Here is a 19,632-nt window from a genome sequence, read left to right as displayed (position 1 = left end):
CTACCAAACCTGTGCAGTTTTGAAAACTAGACACCTAGGGGAAGCCAAGATGGGGTGACTTGTGGGGCTCTCATCAGGTTCTGTTACCCAGAATCCTTTGCAAACCTCAAAATTTGGCTAAAAAAACACTTTTTCCTCATATTTCGGTGACAGAAAGTTCTGGAATCTGAAAGGAGCCACAAATTCCTTCCACCAAGCATTCCCCCAAGTGTCCTGATAAAAATGGTACCTCACTTGTGTGGGTAGGCCTAGTGCCCGCGAGAGGAAATGCCCCAAAACACAACCTGGACACATCACATTTTCCCAAAGAAAACAGAGCTGTTTTTTGCGAAGTGCCTAGCTGTGGATTTTGGCCTCTAGCTCAGCTGGCACCTAAGGAAACTTACCAAACCTTTGCATTTTTGCAAACTAGACACCTAGGGAATCCAAGAAAGAGTGAGTTGTTGGGCTCTCACCAGGTTCTGTTACCCAGAATCCTTTGCAAACCTCAAAATGTGGCAAAAAAACACTTTTTACTCACATTCAAATGGTACCTCATTAGTGCGGGTAGGCCTAGTGCCCCTGACAGGAAATGCCCCAAAACAAAACGTGGACACTTCACATTTTTCTAAAGAAAGCAGAGCTGTTTTTTGCAAAGTGCCTAGCTGTGGATTTTGGCATCTAGCTCAGCCAGCACCTAGGGAAACCTATCAAACCTTTGCATTTTTTAAAACTAAACACATAGGGGAATCTAATATGGGGTGAGTTGTGGGACTCTCACCAGGTTCTGTTACCCATAATCCTTTGCAAACCTCAACGTTTGGCTAAAAAACACCTTTTCCTCACATTTCGGTGACAGAAAGTTCTGAGCTCTGAGAGGAGCCACAAATTTCCTTCCACCCAGCGTTCCCCAAGTCTCCCGATAAAAATGGCACCACACTTGTGTGGGTAGGCCTAGTGCCCGTGACAGGAAATGCCCCAAAAAACATCATGGACACATCACATTTTTCCACAGAAAACAGAGCTGCTTTTTGCAAAGTGCCTAGCTGTGGATTTTGGCCTCTAGCTCAGCCGGCACCTAGGCAAACCTACCAAAACCGTGCAGTTTTGAAAACTAGACACCTAGGGGAATACAAGATGGGGTGACTTATGGGGCTCTCACCAGGGTCTGTTACCCAGAATCCTTTGCAAACCTCAAAATGTGGATAAAAAAACACTTTTTCCCTCACATTTTGGTGACTGAAATTCTGGAATTTGAGAGGTGCCAAAAATTTCCATCCACCTAGGGTTTCCCAAGTCTCCCGATAGAAATGGTACCTTACTTGTGTGGGTAGGCCTGGTGCCCACATCAGGAAATGCCCCAGAACACAACGTGGACACATCACATTTTTCCAAACAAAGTAGAGCTGTTTTTTGCAAAGTGCCAAGCTGTGGATTTTGGCCTCTAGCTCAGCCGGCACCCAGGGAAACCTACCAAACCTGTGCATTTTTTAAAACTAGACACCTAGGGGAATCCAAGTTGGGGTGATTTGTTGGGCACTCACCAGGTTCTGTTACCCAGAATCCTTTGCAAATCTCAAAATTTGGCTAAAAAAAAAACTTTTTCCTCACATTTTGGTGACAGAGAGTTCTGGAATCTGAAAGGAGCCACAAGTTTCCTTCCAACGAGGATTTCCCCAAGTCTCCCGATAATAATGGTACCTCACTTGTGTGGGTAGGCCTAGTGCCCGTGACAGGAAATGTCCCAAAACACAACGTGGACAGATCCAATTTTTTCCAAAGAAAGCAAGGCTGTTTTTCGCAAAGTGCCTAGCTGTGTATTTTGGCCTCTAGCTCAGCCGACACCTAAGGAAACCTACCAACCTGTGGATTTTTGATAACTAGACACCTAGGGGAATCCAAGATGGGGTGACTTGTTGGGCTCTCGCAAGGTTCTGTTACCCAGAATCCTTGCAAACCTCAAAATTTGGCTAAAAACCCCTTTTCCTCACATTTCGGTGACAGAAAGTTCTGGAATCTGAGAAGAGCCACATATTTTCTTCCACCCAGCGTTCCCCCAAGTTTCCCGATAAAAATAGTACCTCACTTGTGTGGGTAGGCCTAGTGCCCACGACAGGAAATGCCCCAAAACACAACCTGGACGCATCACATTTTCCCAAAGAAAACAGAGCTGTTTGTTGCAAAGTGCCTAGCTGTGGATTTTGGCCTCTAGCTCAGCCGGCACCTAAGGGAACCTACCAAACCTGTGCATTTTTGAAAATTAGACAGCTAGGGCAATCCAAGATAGGGTGAGTTGTTGGGCTCTCACCAGTTCCTGCTACCCAGAATCCTTTGCAAACCTCATAATTTGGCTAACAAAAACACTTTTTCCTCACATTTTGGTGACAGAAAGTTCTGGAATCTGAGAGGCGCCACAAATTTCTTTCCACCCAGGGTTTCGACAAGTCTCCCGATAAAAATGGTACCTCACTTGTGTGGGTAGGCCTAGTGCCCCGACAGGAAATGCCCCAAAACACAACGTGGACACATCACATTTTTCCAAAGAAAGTAGAGCTGTTTTTTGCAAAGTGCCTAGCTGTGGATATTGGCCACTAGCTAAGCTGCCACCTAGGGAAACCTACCAAACCTGTGCATTTTTGAAAACTAGACAGCTAGGGAAATCCAAGATGGGGTGACTTGTGGGGCTCTCACCAGGTTCTGTTACCCAGAATCCTTTGCAAACCTCAACATTTGGCTAACAAACACGTTTCCTCATATTTCGGTGACAAAGTTCTTTAATCTGAGAGGAGCCACAAATTTCCTTACACCCAGCGTTCCCCAAGTCTTCAGATAAAAGTGGTACCACACTTGTGTGGGTAGGCCTAGTGCCCATGACAGGAAATGCCCCAAAACACAACGTGGACACATCACATTTTCCCACAGAAAACAGAGCTGTTTTTTGCAAAGTGCCTAGCTGTGGTTCTGGCCACTAGCTCAGCCGACACATAGGGAAATCTACCAAACCTGTGAAGTTTTGAAAACTAGACACCTAGGGGAATACAAGATTGATGACTTGTGGGGCTCTCACCAGGGTCTGTTACCCAGAATCCTTTGCAAACCTCAAAATGTGGATAAAAAAACACTTTTTCCTCACATTTCTGTGACAGAAGGTTCTAGAATGTGAAAGGAGCTGCAAATTTCCTTCCACCCAGCATTCCCCCAAGTCTCCCAATAAAAATGGCACCTCGCTTGTGTGGGTAGGCCTAGTGCCCATGACAGGAAATGCCCCAAAACACAAAGTGGACACATCACATTTTCCCAAAGAAAACAGAGCTATCTGTGGATTTTGGCCTCTAGCTCAGCAGGCACCTAAGGAAACCTACCAAACCTGTGCATTTTTTAAAACTAAACACCTAGGGGAATCAAAGATGGGGTGATTTGTTGGGCACTCACCAGGGTCTGTTACCCAGAATCCTTTGCAAATCTCAAAATTTGGCAAAAAAAAAATAAAAAAAATTCCCACATTTTGGTGACAGAAAGTTCTGGAATCTGAAAGGAGCCACAAGTTTCCTTCCAACGAGGATTTCCCCAAGTCTCCCGATAATAATGGTACCTCACTTGTGTGGGTAGGCCTCGTGCCCGTGACAGGAAATGCCCCAAAACACAACGTGGACAGATCACATTTGTTCCACAGAAAGCAAAGCTGTTTTTTGCAAAGTGCCTAGCTGTGTATTTTGGCCTCTAGCTCAGCTGACACCTAAGGAAACCTACCAAACCTGTGGATTTTTGAAAACTAGACACCTAGGGGAATCCAAGATGGGGTGACTTGTTGGGCTCTCGCAAGGTTCTGTTACCCAGAATCCTTGCAAACCTCAAAATTTGGCTAAAAACACCTTTTCCTCACATTTCGGTGATAGAAAGTTCTGGAATCTGAGAGGAGCCACATATTTCCTTCCACCCAGCGTTCCCCCAAGTTTCCCGATAAAAATGGTACCTCACTTGTGTGGGTAGGCCTAGTGCCCACGACAGGAAATGCCCCAAAACACAACCTGGACACATCACATATTCCCAAAGAAAACAGAGCTGTTTGTTGCAAAGTGCCTAGCTGTGGATTTTGGCCTCTAGCTCAGCCGGCACCTAAGGGAACCTACCAAACCTGTGCATTTTTGAAAATTAGACAGCTAGGGCAATCCAAGATAGGGTGAGTTGTTGGGCTCTCACCAGTTCCTGCTACCCAGAATCCTTTGCAAACCTCATAATTTGGCTAACAAAAACACTTTTTCCTCACATTTTGGTGACAGAAAGTTCTGGAATCTGAGAGGCACCACAAATTTCTTTCCACCCAGGGTTTCGACAAGTCTCCCGATAAAAATGGTACCTCACTTGTGTGGGTAGGCCTAGTGCCCCGACAGGAAATGCCCCAAAACACAACGTGGACACGTCACATTTTTCCAAAGAAAGTAGAGCTGTTTTTTGCAAAGTGCCTAGCTGTGGATATTGGCCTCTAGCTAAGCTGCCACCTAGGGAAACCTACCAAACCTGTGCATTTTTTAAAACTAGACAGCTAGGGGAATCCAGGATGGGGTGACTTGTGGGGCTCTCACCAGGTTCTGTTACCCAGAATCTTTTGCAAACCTCAACATTTGGCTAACAAACACGTTTTCTTACATTTCGGTGATAGAAGGTTCTGGAATCAGAGAGGAGCCACAAATTTCCTTCCACAAAGCAGTCCCCCAAGTCTCCCGGTGAAAATGGTACCTCACTTGTGTGGGTAGGCCTAGTGCCCGTAACAGGAAATGCACCAAAACACAACGTGGACACAACTGTTACCCAGAATCCTTTCCAAACCTCAACATTTGGCTAAAAAACACTTTTTCCTCACATTTCGGTGAGAGAAAGTTCTGGAACCTGAGAGGAGCCACAAATTTCCTTCCATCCAGCGCTCCCCCAAGCCTCCTGATAAAAATGATAACTCACTTGTGTGGGGGCCCAGGTGCCTGCAACAGAAAAAGGCCAAAAACCTATAGAGATTGAGGGGACAGCACAGTGAGTTGATAAGCACATATTTTTCTTTTATACATCTTTAGGTTGACTCTGCTTTGGGGACCCACACAAGAGAGCTATCATTTTACTGGGGAGATTGAGGGGAACGCTGGGGAGTAGGAAAATAGTGCCGGAGTGGTAATCCTACAAAGAAAATTGAGGAGGATATGCTTTTTTAAGCAAATTGTGAGGTTTGCAGAGGAATCTGGGTAGGAAAATGTTGGGGGATCCACGCAAGCCACACCTCCCTGGGCTCCTTGGGGTGTCTAGTTTAAAAAAATGTCTGGGTTTGGTACATTTCCCTATATTAAGGCTGCACCTGGGACCAAAAACATAGGTGCCCCCTCCCCCTCAAACACAGGTAGTTCGTTTTGTAATATATCATTTTGGTGTGTCCACATACTTCTGTGATGTTCCAAACACTAAAATTGTAAAATGAAACAATCTTAGGTTATGTTAAAAATACCCCTCACCCACCAACCAAGTTGGTGGCATGCTTCCTCATCGGGGTCCCACCTGAGACACCCAGTGTGTCACAGGTGTGCTGTGACGCCTGATTGCAGCGGAGAAGGTTTTGTCATTTTTACCACACACACTGGTTGGATTTGGCACAAGGGTGAGTGATGGTTTAGTAGATCAAATTTTATTAACCAGACATTTCACAAAAATGAAATGCACTGTTAATAACTGAAAGGCCAAAAAACTCAACCAATGACTCACAGCTCGTGTCAAGGCACCAACCGCTTTACAGTCCATTCACACACCTTTCATACATGACATGCACAAGACCATTCACTCCTCCAGCAACGGGCCCAGCAAATTACAACACTCACATCGACAGACAGCGCCACTCAAGGGCCCATCACTTACATACGCCCACATGCTTGATACAGCAACCAACCCACACACACCACCAGCCAAGCGCCACCCCACGCACACCACCAGCCAAGCACCACCCAAGGCACACCGCCAGCCAAGCGCCACTCCACACACACCGCCAGCCAAGGGCCACTCCACACACACCACTATCACTTTTTTTTGTTTACAAACAACAAAGAATCCACTAACTAATTATAAAATAAGTACAAAACTACAAACACAAAAACTCTAACTGAAAACATGACAGAAATGTGAAACTGAACATCTGAAAATATAAAACAGGCAGTTTACGCTCACAGTATTTCCCAAAACTGTTTTTTGGTGTGGTAACTCCTGAAACAGCCAGCCACACACAGCCCAGGCTTTGAAGGGCAATCGGGGCAGTACATCTGGTTCTCCCTCCGGATAACTCTTCGGGCACATACTCTACATTTCTTAGTGGGCAAGTCTTTTTTGGGAGTGGGAGGAATGTGATCTGGAATTTGGCGATCTTTCAATCTAGCCACATCTTCCACCACTGCTACTCTAGGAACTCTTGCCACTATAAGATTCTCTATCACTGACTCCTGAAATGTAACAAATTTCCTCCTAGACTCAGGTGAACAATCCTTGAACACAATAAAAGCATCACCCCCCCAAAAACAAACCAAAAGAGAAGGACTCACCTTTGTTGTGTCCTCTCTTCTCAATGTGCTGGAAGCAAATGGCTCCCAGCGCGTCCTCAGCAGCATTTGATGACGTCGGTACGCTGTGAGTATTTTTAGGAAAAGCTGGTCTCGTCCTTGGCACACGGGAACCGTGTGCCAGGATGAGACCAGCTTGCCCGAGGCACCCAGGGGGTTAACACATGGAAGTGCTTCACCTTGGTATATCAGATTGTATCTCTGCATTGAGAAGTAGTTATGAAAAGTGAAAGTTTTAAAACAGGAACCAAGAAACATTCTTAACCACTGAACTGATGATAATGCTGTTCATGAACTGGGGCAAGTCAGTTGTCACATGCAGCCTATGTGTGGGTTACATTCTTATTATACATGGAGCAACATTATAAACTTTAAAATCAAACAAGTGAGATGTTTGTTCTATGCACTTCCTGAACTCATGTCCTGAAGGAATTCTCAATATGTAAAAATGAAAAAAGGAGGCTTGGTGAAATAAAGTGTTGGTGAAGTAAAGTGACTGATACTTGTGGTTACTGACTCTGAAAGTGCCCTGGTCTCTGCTAACCAGACCCAGGGCTCTGTCGTTACAAGTATATGGTGTTTGGAATAATTGTAATTGGCCAAAACACCCTATTGTGAGTCCCTGGAACATAATAGGGCAGGGAGGTTTAGGGACCCGGGTGGACTTAATGCATGTAAGTGTGCACTGCTGTGATGTCTAGTGTCATTTTAAAGCTAGACCTGCCTTGCAAGCTTGTTTTAAAATACAACTATGCCCAAATAAAATTTTGGACTTAAAAGTACTTCCAAAGTCCCAAACTTCCTTTTTATTATTTATATTTCACCCCTAAGGTCTGCCCAGGTGCCACAAGCGTAGGGTGCCTTGTTATAAAAAGCAGGGACCATATAAAATATGTTTTATATGCAGTAGTAGGGAAAAACAGCCAAAATTGTTTTTCTCCATTGTAGTGCTGCTAGCCTTATAGGCTAACATGGAAAGGCTTTATTACGTTTTTAAAAGTCTAACTTTCGATTGAAGTTAGCTAGCAACATGATTCAAAGTATCAAAATAATAGTTACAAGAAATCCAACAACTTGCTACAGTCGGATGTATTATAACTATTACAGGAAAGTAGTTTTAAAACTTACTATCCTAAAGTTACCTAACACAACCCTGTGGCAGCCTCTTCTGATTGTTCAGCCTTTTACAGCTTGAGCCAAGCCTGCTCCTTGAGTCAGACAGGAAGGGGGCTCTGGAGATAAACTGGACTTTAAAAGTAGAAGCATAGATGTCACAGATTCCCAGGCCAGTCCCCATCTCCTTGATCCCCAGCCAGATGGTAGCCTCGCAGTTAGATTAGGAGAGTGACTGGAAGTGGCGTGTAGTTAGCCACACCAGTGGGTTGGGTTAGTAAGACCTGCACTCTAAGGTGAGAATTTCTCAATTTTGATTTTTGAAGATCTGTGTATCCTGGGATGGAAATATGCCACACTTCAGAGGAAGTGGTCATAACAGAGGATGGCAATTTGAACCCCATTGGTTGGGATGCCCAACACCTTGCCAGCTCAGAAGGAAGGATAAATATGGCGGAGCTCCAGAAGCTCCTCAGACCCTAAGTACTCTATATTTAGCAGTACATCTTTATTTATTAGCACGTAGAGTTGTATGATATTTGCTGAGTCGTGTAAAGCCCCCAATGCTAGTAAATCCAGATTCCCATTTGAAAGCATCTTCCCAACAACCCTTCATCGGCTTGCAACACCTCAATTGCTGAGCTCTTGAATACCCTTTTTGTTTATTAGAGTCTGTTGGACCTGATAGCCTTAAGGGGGTCTATCCCAAAATGTTTTGGCTGCCTGCCTCCAATTTTGCTAATTTTCTAGTCATTAGCCTTAGGACTCTGAGCTCTTTACCACTGCTAATCAGTGCCAAAGTGCTTGTGCTCACTCCCCTAAAACATGGTTTGACTGGCATATGCCCAATTGGCATACTTAATTTACTTGTGAGTCCCTTGTAGAGTGGTATACCACATACCCAGTATACCACCCGCTTACGTAGCACTTTCAAACATGTCCCAGGCCTGCCATTGCAGCCTGAATGCAGTGTTACATTACCATGTTGACTTGGCACTTAAAACCCCTTGTCAAGCCTTACACTCCCCTTTGATTACATGGGAGTCATCCCTAAGGCAGGCCCTAGGTAGCCCATAGGGCAGGGTGCTTTGTAAATGAAAGGCAGGGCATATAATTCTAAGTTTTACATGTCCTGGTAGTTAAAAACTCTCATATTTGTGAGGCGTACACCTCTCATAGGATAACATTGGGGATTCCTTATTCCATCTAACAAGCTGTAATTCCTAATTGAGAAGGGGCAGATCTGTTATGTCTGGTACCTAATGGAGTTGTAATGATAAATACTTTTTAATGGCAAAGTTGAATTTATCATTGCAGTTTTGAAAATGACACTCTTAGAAAGTTGTCATTTCCCTGGCCTTAGCCCTTTGTGCCTCCATTATGTCTCTAGTACACATCTGGGATAGGTGACAGCTGGGCTTTGTGCATGCCATCTATACAGCCACATTCAAGGGCAGCTTAGGTGTGACTTTCTGGGCCATTCACATTTTGATGGGCTATCCTGGGCAGGATGGGAGGGCGGAGATGGACACAGCTTCACACTTACACATGAATAGACTATGTCCTGTCCCCACACAAAGGACTGCTTAATCTTCTGTAATGAGTCAGGAGCCTGGGCAGGAAGGGAGGACCTCTGTGCACTTTAAAGCCCCTCTTTGATGTCCCCCCACTTCAAAGGCACTCCAAGGTACAAGCACTGGACTTCTGAGCCTACTACATCATTATACTTCTGGACCGGTGGATACTCTGTCAGGAAGAAGGACTAGTGTGCTGCTAAAGGGACTGTCACTCTCTTGAACTGCTGTGCTGGAAGATCTCCTTTCTCACTGTGCTGACCTGGGTGAGAAGGACTGGTCCAACATCACTTGAACCCAGAACCAGAGTGATTCCAAGGGCTTGCTGGCTTGCCTCCTGATTGAAGTTTCAGGGACATAAAAGACTTCCAACTAACCTGCCACAGCATCTGGACTCTGCCATCTGTGACTCTTCCCTGCCAAGTGGTGCCAACCCGTTCTTGGACCGTTGGAAGCAGGTATGAAGTGTTGCTCCAGCAGAATCCACGCATCACCATTGACACAAGGACTCAGAACCGGTGCATCTCCTCCACCACGAACGCATCGCCGCCATTTGGAGGATTGACTCCATCACATTGCAACTGTGCAGCACATTAACTCTATTCCCAATGCATCACTGCAGTTGCGGTGCTCGGAACCAAGGCATCTCCTTTCTTTGTGGACTGACGATGACGCAGTGCCTCATCTGCATATCGCATCTCGTCTTCGATAACAATGCAACCAAAGTACTTTGCAGCGGGCAAAGACTGGTCCCTTTATCCGACCCGCGCTCCATTGTGGTTAGCCTGAACTTTTAACTTTATCCTTTTCCAGTGACCAGATATCCCCAGCTGGCACTTTTTGCTTCTAAGTGCTATTGTACAATTTAATCTTTAAAAATTCCTAACTCCGGTTCTACTAATGGAAGTTTTGTCATTTTGGTCTTATTTTATTGATTTAAAAAAAACTATTTTTCTAACTTTATTTAGAATCTTTTTGTGTGGTGTTTTCACTGTTTTACTGTTTTAAATGTTGCATGAATACTGTACACATTGCCTCTTAAGTTAAGCCTGACTGCTCTGTGTTTGTGACTTACCCGGACAAGTATTGTGGTTACTGTTTGACTAGGGCTTCCACCCCAGTCATTTTGGAACTCAATCAATTTTTAACAGTTTATAAAAGAAGGGGGAGTGGGCTCCACTGGACTTGAACCTTGCATTCCAACCCAAGACTGCAAACATGGCTCCTATTAGATCATTTGAAAGCAGGCAGAATTCTGCCAGCATAAAAAATGCACGTCAGCCTGCAAGCAGACTTTTAGGAAAGCAAGCACTCAGCTATTGCAACATTAACAACTGACATATGTGAAAATGCAGCGTAATCAAACTTTGTTAGCCTGCACAAAAAATCCACATTATCTGAGGTCTACATCTAGTTCTTGCAAAATGATATTAAATAAATGGTGCATTCAAATCCATTTGGTACATAAATAACGAGTACAATTACATGCATGAAAGCGTGTTACACATGTAACATTATTAAACATCTTGAAACCCTATGTCCACCTATCATATTGGTAATTCAAAATGAAGACAGAAACCACAAAATAGCAATGGAGTTAGATTTTATATAATGCTCCTGAAATCGAACATTTGTGAAGTAAGGAACAGATTTAGAACTGGAGAGCACTGTACAAAAATGATGCAGTTTGAGGCTTGCAGTCTGGCGAAAGTTTATAAGCACTAAATAGATACGGTCTCAATATAGTCATATGTAATCTTAAACTTTGCATTCCTAGTGGTTCGCAGACATATACAACACCACAGAAGAAACACAATGACAATTGAAATACCGTATTGTCAGTACCTGCAAAAAAGGCGACAGCCTCTCTGTGGGTGTAATGGTGAACACCAGTGCATTGTAGCAACCTCGTACTATCCAAACAGAAACACAAGCAACAAGATCTCAGGATCATACTATCGAGATAGCAAAATGAGACACGAAGAGTAGGACACTGGTGGTAATTGGGAGCAACAAAATGTGTGAACACAATAAAAGTCAGTTTATGGAGGGTGCACTTGTCAGGCAGAGTCACTAGTATCTCCTGCACATGTAGTAGTCAATCTCTTTGGCAGCTTGCTGCCGCCTGCGGTGAGGGATTTCAGGGTCTCAGCGAATGTTCTTGGTCATTTGTTGTCATTGAGGTTGAATTTTCAACATGTTGCCTCTGATCTACTAGTGAGGGGAACTGCAGGCTTCAGCCACCCTTTAGGCATCTCAGGTCCCCTTGGACAGCAAGAGACAGCCAAATCTTCAGATGGACCTTTAAACATGCATCTTCTGTTGATAATTGCATTTTTGCTCCTGGTGGAACCCACTGGCGTAGGTTTTTTTATAAATTATTTTTTATTATTTTCAAAACAAACCTCATACAGTGCTTGTCATAAGGCAATTTGGAAGTTATGTATAGTCATTGTGTAAAACCTGCCAATCCAGTCACAGGCCTATCCCTGAGCGATGTCTCTTAACTTTTCTGGATCACAGCATCTCCTCTCCTGGGTGGATCGTAAAGACCATAAAATAATGATTTTTCTTAAAGTTCCTGGGTCATTACATCACTACTCCCAGAAGGACCCTTTAGACCTATGTACAAAGTATGGCCCTGATTTATACTTTTTGGGGCAAAACTGCACTAGCGCTTGCACCATTTCTGTGCACCAACCGGGCACCATATTTATGGAATGATGCAAGCCGGTGCAAAGGGTAGGCTAGTGTCATAATAAAGTACGTTAGTCAGTTGGGGCTGGCGGTATGGAAGAAAGGGGTTTTGCACCAAAAAATGACGTTAGACAGGTTAGAGTAAAAAGAAAAAGACTCTAACCTGACTAGAGTCATTTTCTGCCACAAAACCATCCATACAACATGACTCCTGTCTTAGAAAAGACAGGTGTCATGCCCACCACCCCCAATGGCCAGCACAGGGGTCCAGGGTCCCCTGGGCATGGCCATTGCACCCTGAGCCATGTATGGGGCCCCATTTCAGGGCCCTCTATGGCACTTTAAAAAATAAAATAAAATACTTACCTGTACTTACCTGTACTTACTTGGGATGGGGGTCCTCCATCCTCTGCTGTCCCTCTGGTGTGGGTGGTGGCGTCCCTGGGGCCTGGGGAGGGCACCTGTGCTCTTATTAAATAGGCCCACAGGTCCCCTAACACCTGAGCTGACCCAGGCGTTAAAAAATGGGGCAAAGCAAGCTTTTCTCCATTTTTTGACCCTTCCTCCCTCGCACCAGTTTTGCACAGGAGTATAAATATGGTGTGAAGGCCATAGAGTCATTTTTTGCATGGGAACGCCTACCTTGCATCTCATTAAGGCAAGGTAGGTTTCCACATCCAGACACTGACTTTAACTCTATAAATTTGGCACTAGACGGGTCTAGCGCCAAAGTATAAATATGGAGTTAGTTTTGCACCGAATTAGAGTAAAGAAAATGACGCTAAATCGGTGCAAACAGAGTATAAATATGCCCCTACATCTTTTAGTCTTCATGGTTCACAGAATCTCCACTCCTAAAATAACCCTATAGCATCATGTACGGATGGGATATATTTGTCGTACAGCCCACTAGAGTAGGCTACAAAGTCAAATATATTCACCAAGGATATTATCATTGGTATCTCCCTCCAAAGTAAACATAAGTAGTAATGATTTTATATATGATAAGGTAATTATGGTAAGGATGTCCAGCACTACTGTATCTTTACATTGTTTCTGTTTCACTCAGTCCTTAGCCCCTTCGCTGCTAGGCCTGTGCCCAAACCCCCAGCTCTCCATGCTAAGCTTTTTTTTGGCTAGTTGGTGGAGTTCGTGCTTAGGCTCCCTTAACTTTTTGTCTGCATAAACTATCCATGCCAAATGTGCGTCCTTTTTTTCCAACCTCCTGGGGATTCTAAAGGTACCTAGGGTTTGTGGATTCCCCTGGAGGAGACCTATAAATTAGCTGAATTCCAGCTAAATTTAGTTTTTTTTAGAAAAACCGAGAAAACGTGCTGCAGAAGAAATTGTTTTTTTTTGTCTGCAAATGGCATTGTTAGAAATGGGGTCTCTAGTTGGCAGTCAGTTTACACCCTGTCCAAGTTGGGACCATCACTCTAGTCAGGTTCAGGGTGTCACACTGCTAAGCTAACCCCTGCTCACCCCCTTGGTAGCTTGGCACGAGCACCCAGGCCTATCTCAGAGGCAATATGCTAAGTATTTGTACACACACACACACACACACACACAGTAACACAGTGAAAGCACTACAAATAGGCACCACACCAGTTTAACAAATAGCCATTTCTTATCTGAATAAAACAAGACCAAAACGAAAAAAAAATCCAAAATATACAAGCAGAGATATGAATTGTGAAAGATTAAATCCCATAAAGTGCTTAGGAACACAATAGCTCCAAAGGGGTTTAGCACAACGTTGTTGACGGATTCGTTCCCAACAGTCCGACGCCACTGACGAGGGACTGCCTACACAGTCACTGAGTTGCACAGATCCCAGGTACAGTACCATAGAAACGAGGAAACAAAGAAATTGCATGTAGATGTTGCTGGAGCCACTGCCACATTGGTTCATTACTGCTAGCGCAGAGGTGAGGTGTCGGTTCCTTATGGTTGCAGCGAAGGTGATGCCGTGTTGGTGGCGAGGTGTTGGTTCCTTTCAATCCGGCGGGGTCGATGAATCCGGCGGGTCAAAACGCAATGGGGCGACCTCTCGTGGTTGCGGTCACACCATGGGGTCACAGGCGCCGCAGCAGAGGCAGATGTCACGGATGACAGTGACACGGCACTCAGCACTCACAAAGTTACAGGACTTCAGGGGCATTGCAGCGCCTTAGGGCTAGCTGCGCTTGACCTGTGGCATTGGTCGCAGTCATTGCACTCTAGAGGGGACCACAGCTTTGGATGTAGGCAGCGGTGCAGAGTCGGGCTGCGATGCAGGTCCTGGAGTCGTCCGGAGTGAATGTGCCTGGTTCTTCTTGTTTTAAGGCCTGCGTTCACTCCCAAGGGCCCAGAAACTGGAGTGGGCACCACCTAGTGAGTTAGGGTCCTCAACATGAAAACCCAGGGGCTGGCAGGAGAAGTCGTTGATGTCCCTATGACTTCTAAAGAGGAGGCAAGCTCAGTTCAAGCCCTTGGAGTACCTTGGAAAGCAGGAGGGAGAAAGAAAAGTACAGTCATTTTACTTCCAGGGTAGAAGTAGCAGCAGCAGGCTAGCACAGCAAAACAACAGGCAGAGTGCAGGTCCTCCTCAAGCATCCAGCCCTTCTCCCTGGCATAAAGTCCTCGGTCGAGAAGTGTTCTGAAGCTGTGGGGTCAGCAGTCCAATACTACTCATGTCTGCTTTTGAAGTAGGCAAACTTCAGAGGAAAGTCTTTGTAGTGCACAAGGCCCTGCCTCTCCCTGTGCTGGCCCCAGACACACTCCAGGTGGTTGGAGACTGCTTTGTGTTAGGACAGACACAGCCCTATTCAGGTGCAAGTGTCAGCTCTTCCCTCCACTCTAGCCCTGGAAGACCCATCAGGATATGCAGGACACACCTAAGCTCCCTTTGTGTGACTGTCTAGAGTGAATTCACAAAAAGCCCAACTCTCAGTCTGGCCCAGACGTGTATTCAGCAGCCAGGCAGAGGCACAGAATGGTTAAGCAAGAAAATCAACTTCATCAAAAGATGTATTTTTAAATTGTGAGTTCAGAAACCACAGACTCCATATCTCTATCTGCTCCCAATGGGAAATTAGACTCATGGATCTTTTAAGACTATCCCCATGCTATCCTACAGGAGAGACTGGCCTCGCAATAATGAAAAATGAATTTAACAGTATTTCACTATCAGGACACGTAAAACACACTAGTACATGTCCTACCTTCTAAATACACTGCACCCTGCCCATAGGGCGGCCTTGGGCCTATCTTAGGGGAGACATACATGTAGTAAAGGGGAAGGTTTGGGCCTGGCAAGTGGGTGCACTTGCCAGGCTGAACTGGCAGTTTAAAAACTGCACATACAGACACTGCAGTGGCAGGTCTAAGACGTTTACAGGGATACTCATGTAGCAGGCCCACTAGTAGCATATAACGTACAGGCCCTGGGCACCTCCAGTGCACCATACTAGGAACTTCACAGTAAATCAAACATGCCAATCATGGAGAAAACTAATCACCAACCCAATTTAGACAGAGAGCACATGCACTTTAGCACTGGTCAGCAGTGGTAAAGTGCTCAGAGTCCTAACGCCAGCAAAAACAAAGTTCAGCACAGGATCATAACAGGAGGTCAGAAGCCAAAAAGGCGGGGGAAATCATGCCAAGAACTGACAGGTCTAACAAGCATCAACAAAGGGTTTGTGGTGCTAAAATCACCCTCTTCCCAGGTTTCAGGAACAATCAGACGTTAATCAGAAAACCTAATTTTTCAACATAGTTTTGGCATTTTACTGGGACATGGTCCATTTTTCCTATTTTTTTTGCTTTCAACCTCCTTCCAGTTAGTAGTGGAATGGGTGTGAAACCAATGATGGATCCTGGAACACTGTACGTTTCTAAAAAGTAGACAACATTCTGAATTCAGCAAGGGGTAATTTGTGCAGATCCTTCAAGGTTTTCCTATAGAAAGTAAGAATTAAAAGAAGCAAACAATTAAATTTAGTTGAAAAAAGCCATTTGTGTCTATGTTTTCATCTGTAACTTTTTCAACCTATGGCAGATTTTCAAAAGCAATATATTGTTAGCTCCACAAGTCCCTTCTAGTTGGTGGGATATATATAGGACTTGTAGGTTCACCAAGAACCTAAGGTACCCAGAGTAAATACCTGAGCTGCACCTTGCAATGGTTTTTCATTGTCTACCGGGTATACCGCAGTTCATTTGGTAAAATATATAGAGTGAAAAATAGGTATGAAGGAAACCTATGTATTTCTAAAATGAGCACAAGATGTGGAGTTTAGAAGCAGTGGTTATTTGCACATCTTTGAATTTGTGGGTATCCATACTAGCATGTGAATTAGAGGGCATGCCTCAAAATGATTTTTTTCGTACATGCTGTCTTACATTTGAAAGGCACAAATTCAGAGAAAGACAATTGGTAATAACACTTGTTCTACTATTCTGTGTTCCCCCAAGTCTCTCGATAAAAATGATACCTCACTTGTATGAGTAGGCATAGTGCCTTTGAAGGGAAATAGGCCAAAACACAATGTGGACACATCACATTTCTCCACTGAAAACGGACCCTTTTTTTTGCAATGTGCCTAGCTGTGGATTTTGAACCCCAGCTCAGCCAGCAGTCTGGGAAACCTATCAAACCTGTACATTGTTTAAAACTAGATACCTAGTGGAATCCAGGAAAGGGTGACTTTTCTGGCTCTCTCTAGGTTCTGTCACACAGAATCCTTTGCAAACCTCAACATTGTCCAAAAACACATTTTCCTCACATTTCTGTGGTGGAAAGTTCTGGAATCTGAGGGAAGCCAAAACTTCTTTCTACCCGGTATTCTCCCAAAGCTCTAATAAAAATGATACTTCACTTGTGTCAGTAGGCCTAGTGCCCGTGACAGGAAACGGCCCAAAACACAACATGGACACATCATATTTCTCCATTAAAACTGACCCTTTTTTTGCAATGTGCCTAGCTGTGGATTTTGGGTCCTAACTCAGCCGGCACCTAGGGAAACCCAGCAACCCTGTACATTTTTTAAAACTAGACACCCAGGGGAATCCAGGATGGGGTGACATGTGTGGATGTCACCAGGTTCTGGCACCCAGAATCCCTTGAAAACCTCAAAAATACATTTTGGTCACATTTCTGTGGTGTAAAGTTTTGAAATCTGAGGGGAGCCACAATTTTGCTACCACTCAGCGTTCCCCTCAGCTTCCCGATAAAAGTGATACCTCACTTGTGTGGGTGAGACAAGTGCCTGCAATAGGGAAGGGTAAAAACGTGTAGAGTCTGAGGGGGCACCAAAGCCGGTTCAAAAGGGTAGGTTTTTTTCCATACATTTTTAGACTGACTCTGTTTTGAGCACCCACACAAGTGAGGTATAATTTTGATCTCGAGACCAAGGGGAATGCTGGGTGGTAGGAAATGTATTTCTGTTTCTTCAAGAATATGGCACGGAAAAGCAAGGGCCCTGTGGATAAGGAAACATGTTGGTATCCATGAGAGGCATGCCAGCCTGTACTCCCCTGGGTGTCTAGTTTTAAAACATATCTAGAGTCATTAGATTTTCCCTAGACAAGAACGAAGCACACTACCAAGTCTCTCACATCTGTGATGTCCTATACACTCAAATTGTAAAAAAGAAAACACCCTTAGATTTTGTTGAAAAGAATCCTCATCCCCCTACCTAGTTTGTGGCATGCTTCATCATTGGAGTCCCACCCGAGAAACCTAGTGTGCCAAAGGTATGCTTCAAAGCCTGATTACAGCAGAGTGGGGCTTATTCGTGAGTTGAATTTCCAACCAAGAGAAATGCAATAAAAGTGTCTCATGGTTACATACCGATATGGCATGTTTTTAATTGTGGTAACCTTAGAAAACAGTTGAAAACAATGATTTTCATAATTTGAGTGTTTGGGACATCACAGAAGTAAGAGACTCTGTAGCTTGCTCGCTTCTTGTGGTTGTTGAAAGTAATTTGGAAAGGTGAGCGAGCTCTTTCTTCTCAATCTCTTTATTAGTACACACACATCATGGTTGGAGTTGGCACGTGGGTGAGTGAAGGTTCAGAACACAAAGTTTTATTAACAAGAGATTTCACAAAAATGAAATGCACTCTTAATAATTGAAAGGTTAAAAAACTGAACCAATGACTCACAGCTCGTGAGATGTAAAGCTGCATCAAGGCACCAACCACTTTACAGTACATTCACACACCTTTCATACGTGACACACACAAGACCATTCACACCGCCAGCTGCGGGCTTAGCACATTACGACAAACAGCGCCTTCCAAGGGCCCATCACTTTCATGTGCCCACATGTCTGACACAGCAATCACACCGGCTGACGGAGTGTGTGGACTGGCATTTAGCAAGCAGTGCGTGTACTGAACAGCAGCAAGTCACTACTCACACACCTCCAGCCACGTGCCAGCTCACACACACTGCTAGCCAAGCACCAGTCCATGCACTCTGCCAGCCAAGCGCCAGTCCATGCAGATCGCCATCACATTTTTTTTATCAAAAAAGAAACACAAACCTATTACAAGAAAATGCAAAACTACAATCACAACAGCTCTAACTAAATACATCACACTAATGCCAACTGTGAAACTGAACAAAAAATATGAAACAATACAGACCACGCAGTTCACTTTCACACTCACTCTCTTGCGTGTGGTACAATCTAAAACATGCAGACACTCACAGACCAGGTTTAGAAGGACACTCAGGGCAGCACATATGTCTCTCACTCTGCATGCCTATTCGCATACAGACTCTAAGGCCCTCATGACGACCCTGGTGGTCCGAAGACCGCCAGGACTGCTGTGGCAGTGTCACCGCACACGGGCTAGTGGTGAATACCGCCAAATTATGAGTTTCGACGGTTTGGTCAAAGCCAAACCGCCAAGCCTCCACCCATCCCGCCACATTACAGTGTTTCGCTGGGCTGGAAGTGAGCACCTCCAGCACGGCTGATGGTGTGATACTGCTAGTGGTATCACAAGGGGGGAGACGGCCAGCCTTTTTCTGGCGGTCGCATCGCTAGAAAATGCTGGTGGTCTAGCACCCTGGTAACAGGAACAAACATTCCTGTCGTCAGGATACACTCGCACACACGTCCACATACCCGCTCACAAGCACTAATACACTTCTACACACAAACACACCCTCACTTAGCCACGCAAATGTGACATATACACCAATTCATACTCACAAACGTACACAAACACAGCACTCATGCTCACATTCACTTTCCCTCCCCCATGCACATACATACATTTACACTTCCCCTCCCGCACCGCATACACGCACTCACCCGCTCTCCCCCTTCCACTTACACAAACACTCACACCCATCCACACAATCACTCACTCACACACACAGACACGCACCCACAAAGACTCCTCCCACCTCCCGCATTCACGACATTCACACACCCATCACAAAATTCACACGCACACACACCCTCCCCTGTCGGACAATCCACCTACCTCGTTTGTCGAGGAGGTCGTCCGGGAGGGGATGGGTCCTGGCGCTTCCACCGCTGCCTTGCCATCTTGGCACTGTATAACAGGTTGTAATACGGTATGTGGTTGCTGTTTGGTGTGGCAGTACCAGTGGCGATATTGCCTCTACACCGCTGATCGCCAGCACAACTGGTCTCGGAATTCCATCCGATTTTGGGG

General features: G+C 44.9%; 1 protein-coding gene across 1 annotated transcript in view; it reads left to right on the top strand.

Moving 5' to 3' along the window:
- Nucleotides 1-19,632, top strand: part of PRKG2 (protein kinase cGMP-dependent 2) — a 791,389-nt gene that overhangs the window by 233,055 nt on the left and 538,702 nt on the right. The gene's annotated exons all lie outside the window — the stretch shown is intronic.

The sequence above is a fragment of the Pleurodeles waltl genome, chromosome 1_2, assembly GCF_031143425.1.
Source record: "Pleurodeles waltl isolate 20211129_DDA chromosome 1_2, aPleWal1.hap1.20221129, whole genome shotgun sequence".
Lineage (NCBI taxonomy): Eukaryota > Metazoa > Chordata > Amphibia > Caudata > Salamandridae > Pleurodeles > Pleurodeles waltl.
This window is presented reverse-complemented; position numbering and strand designations above follow the sequence as displayed.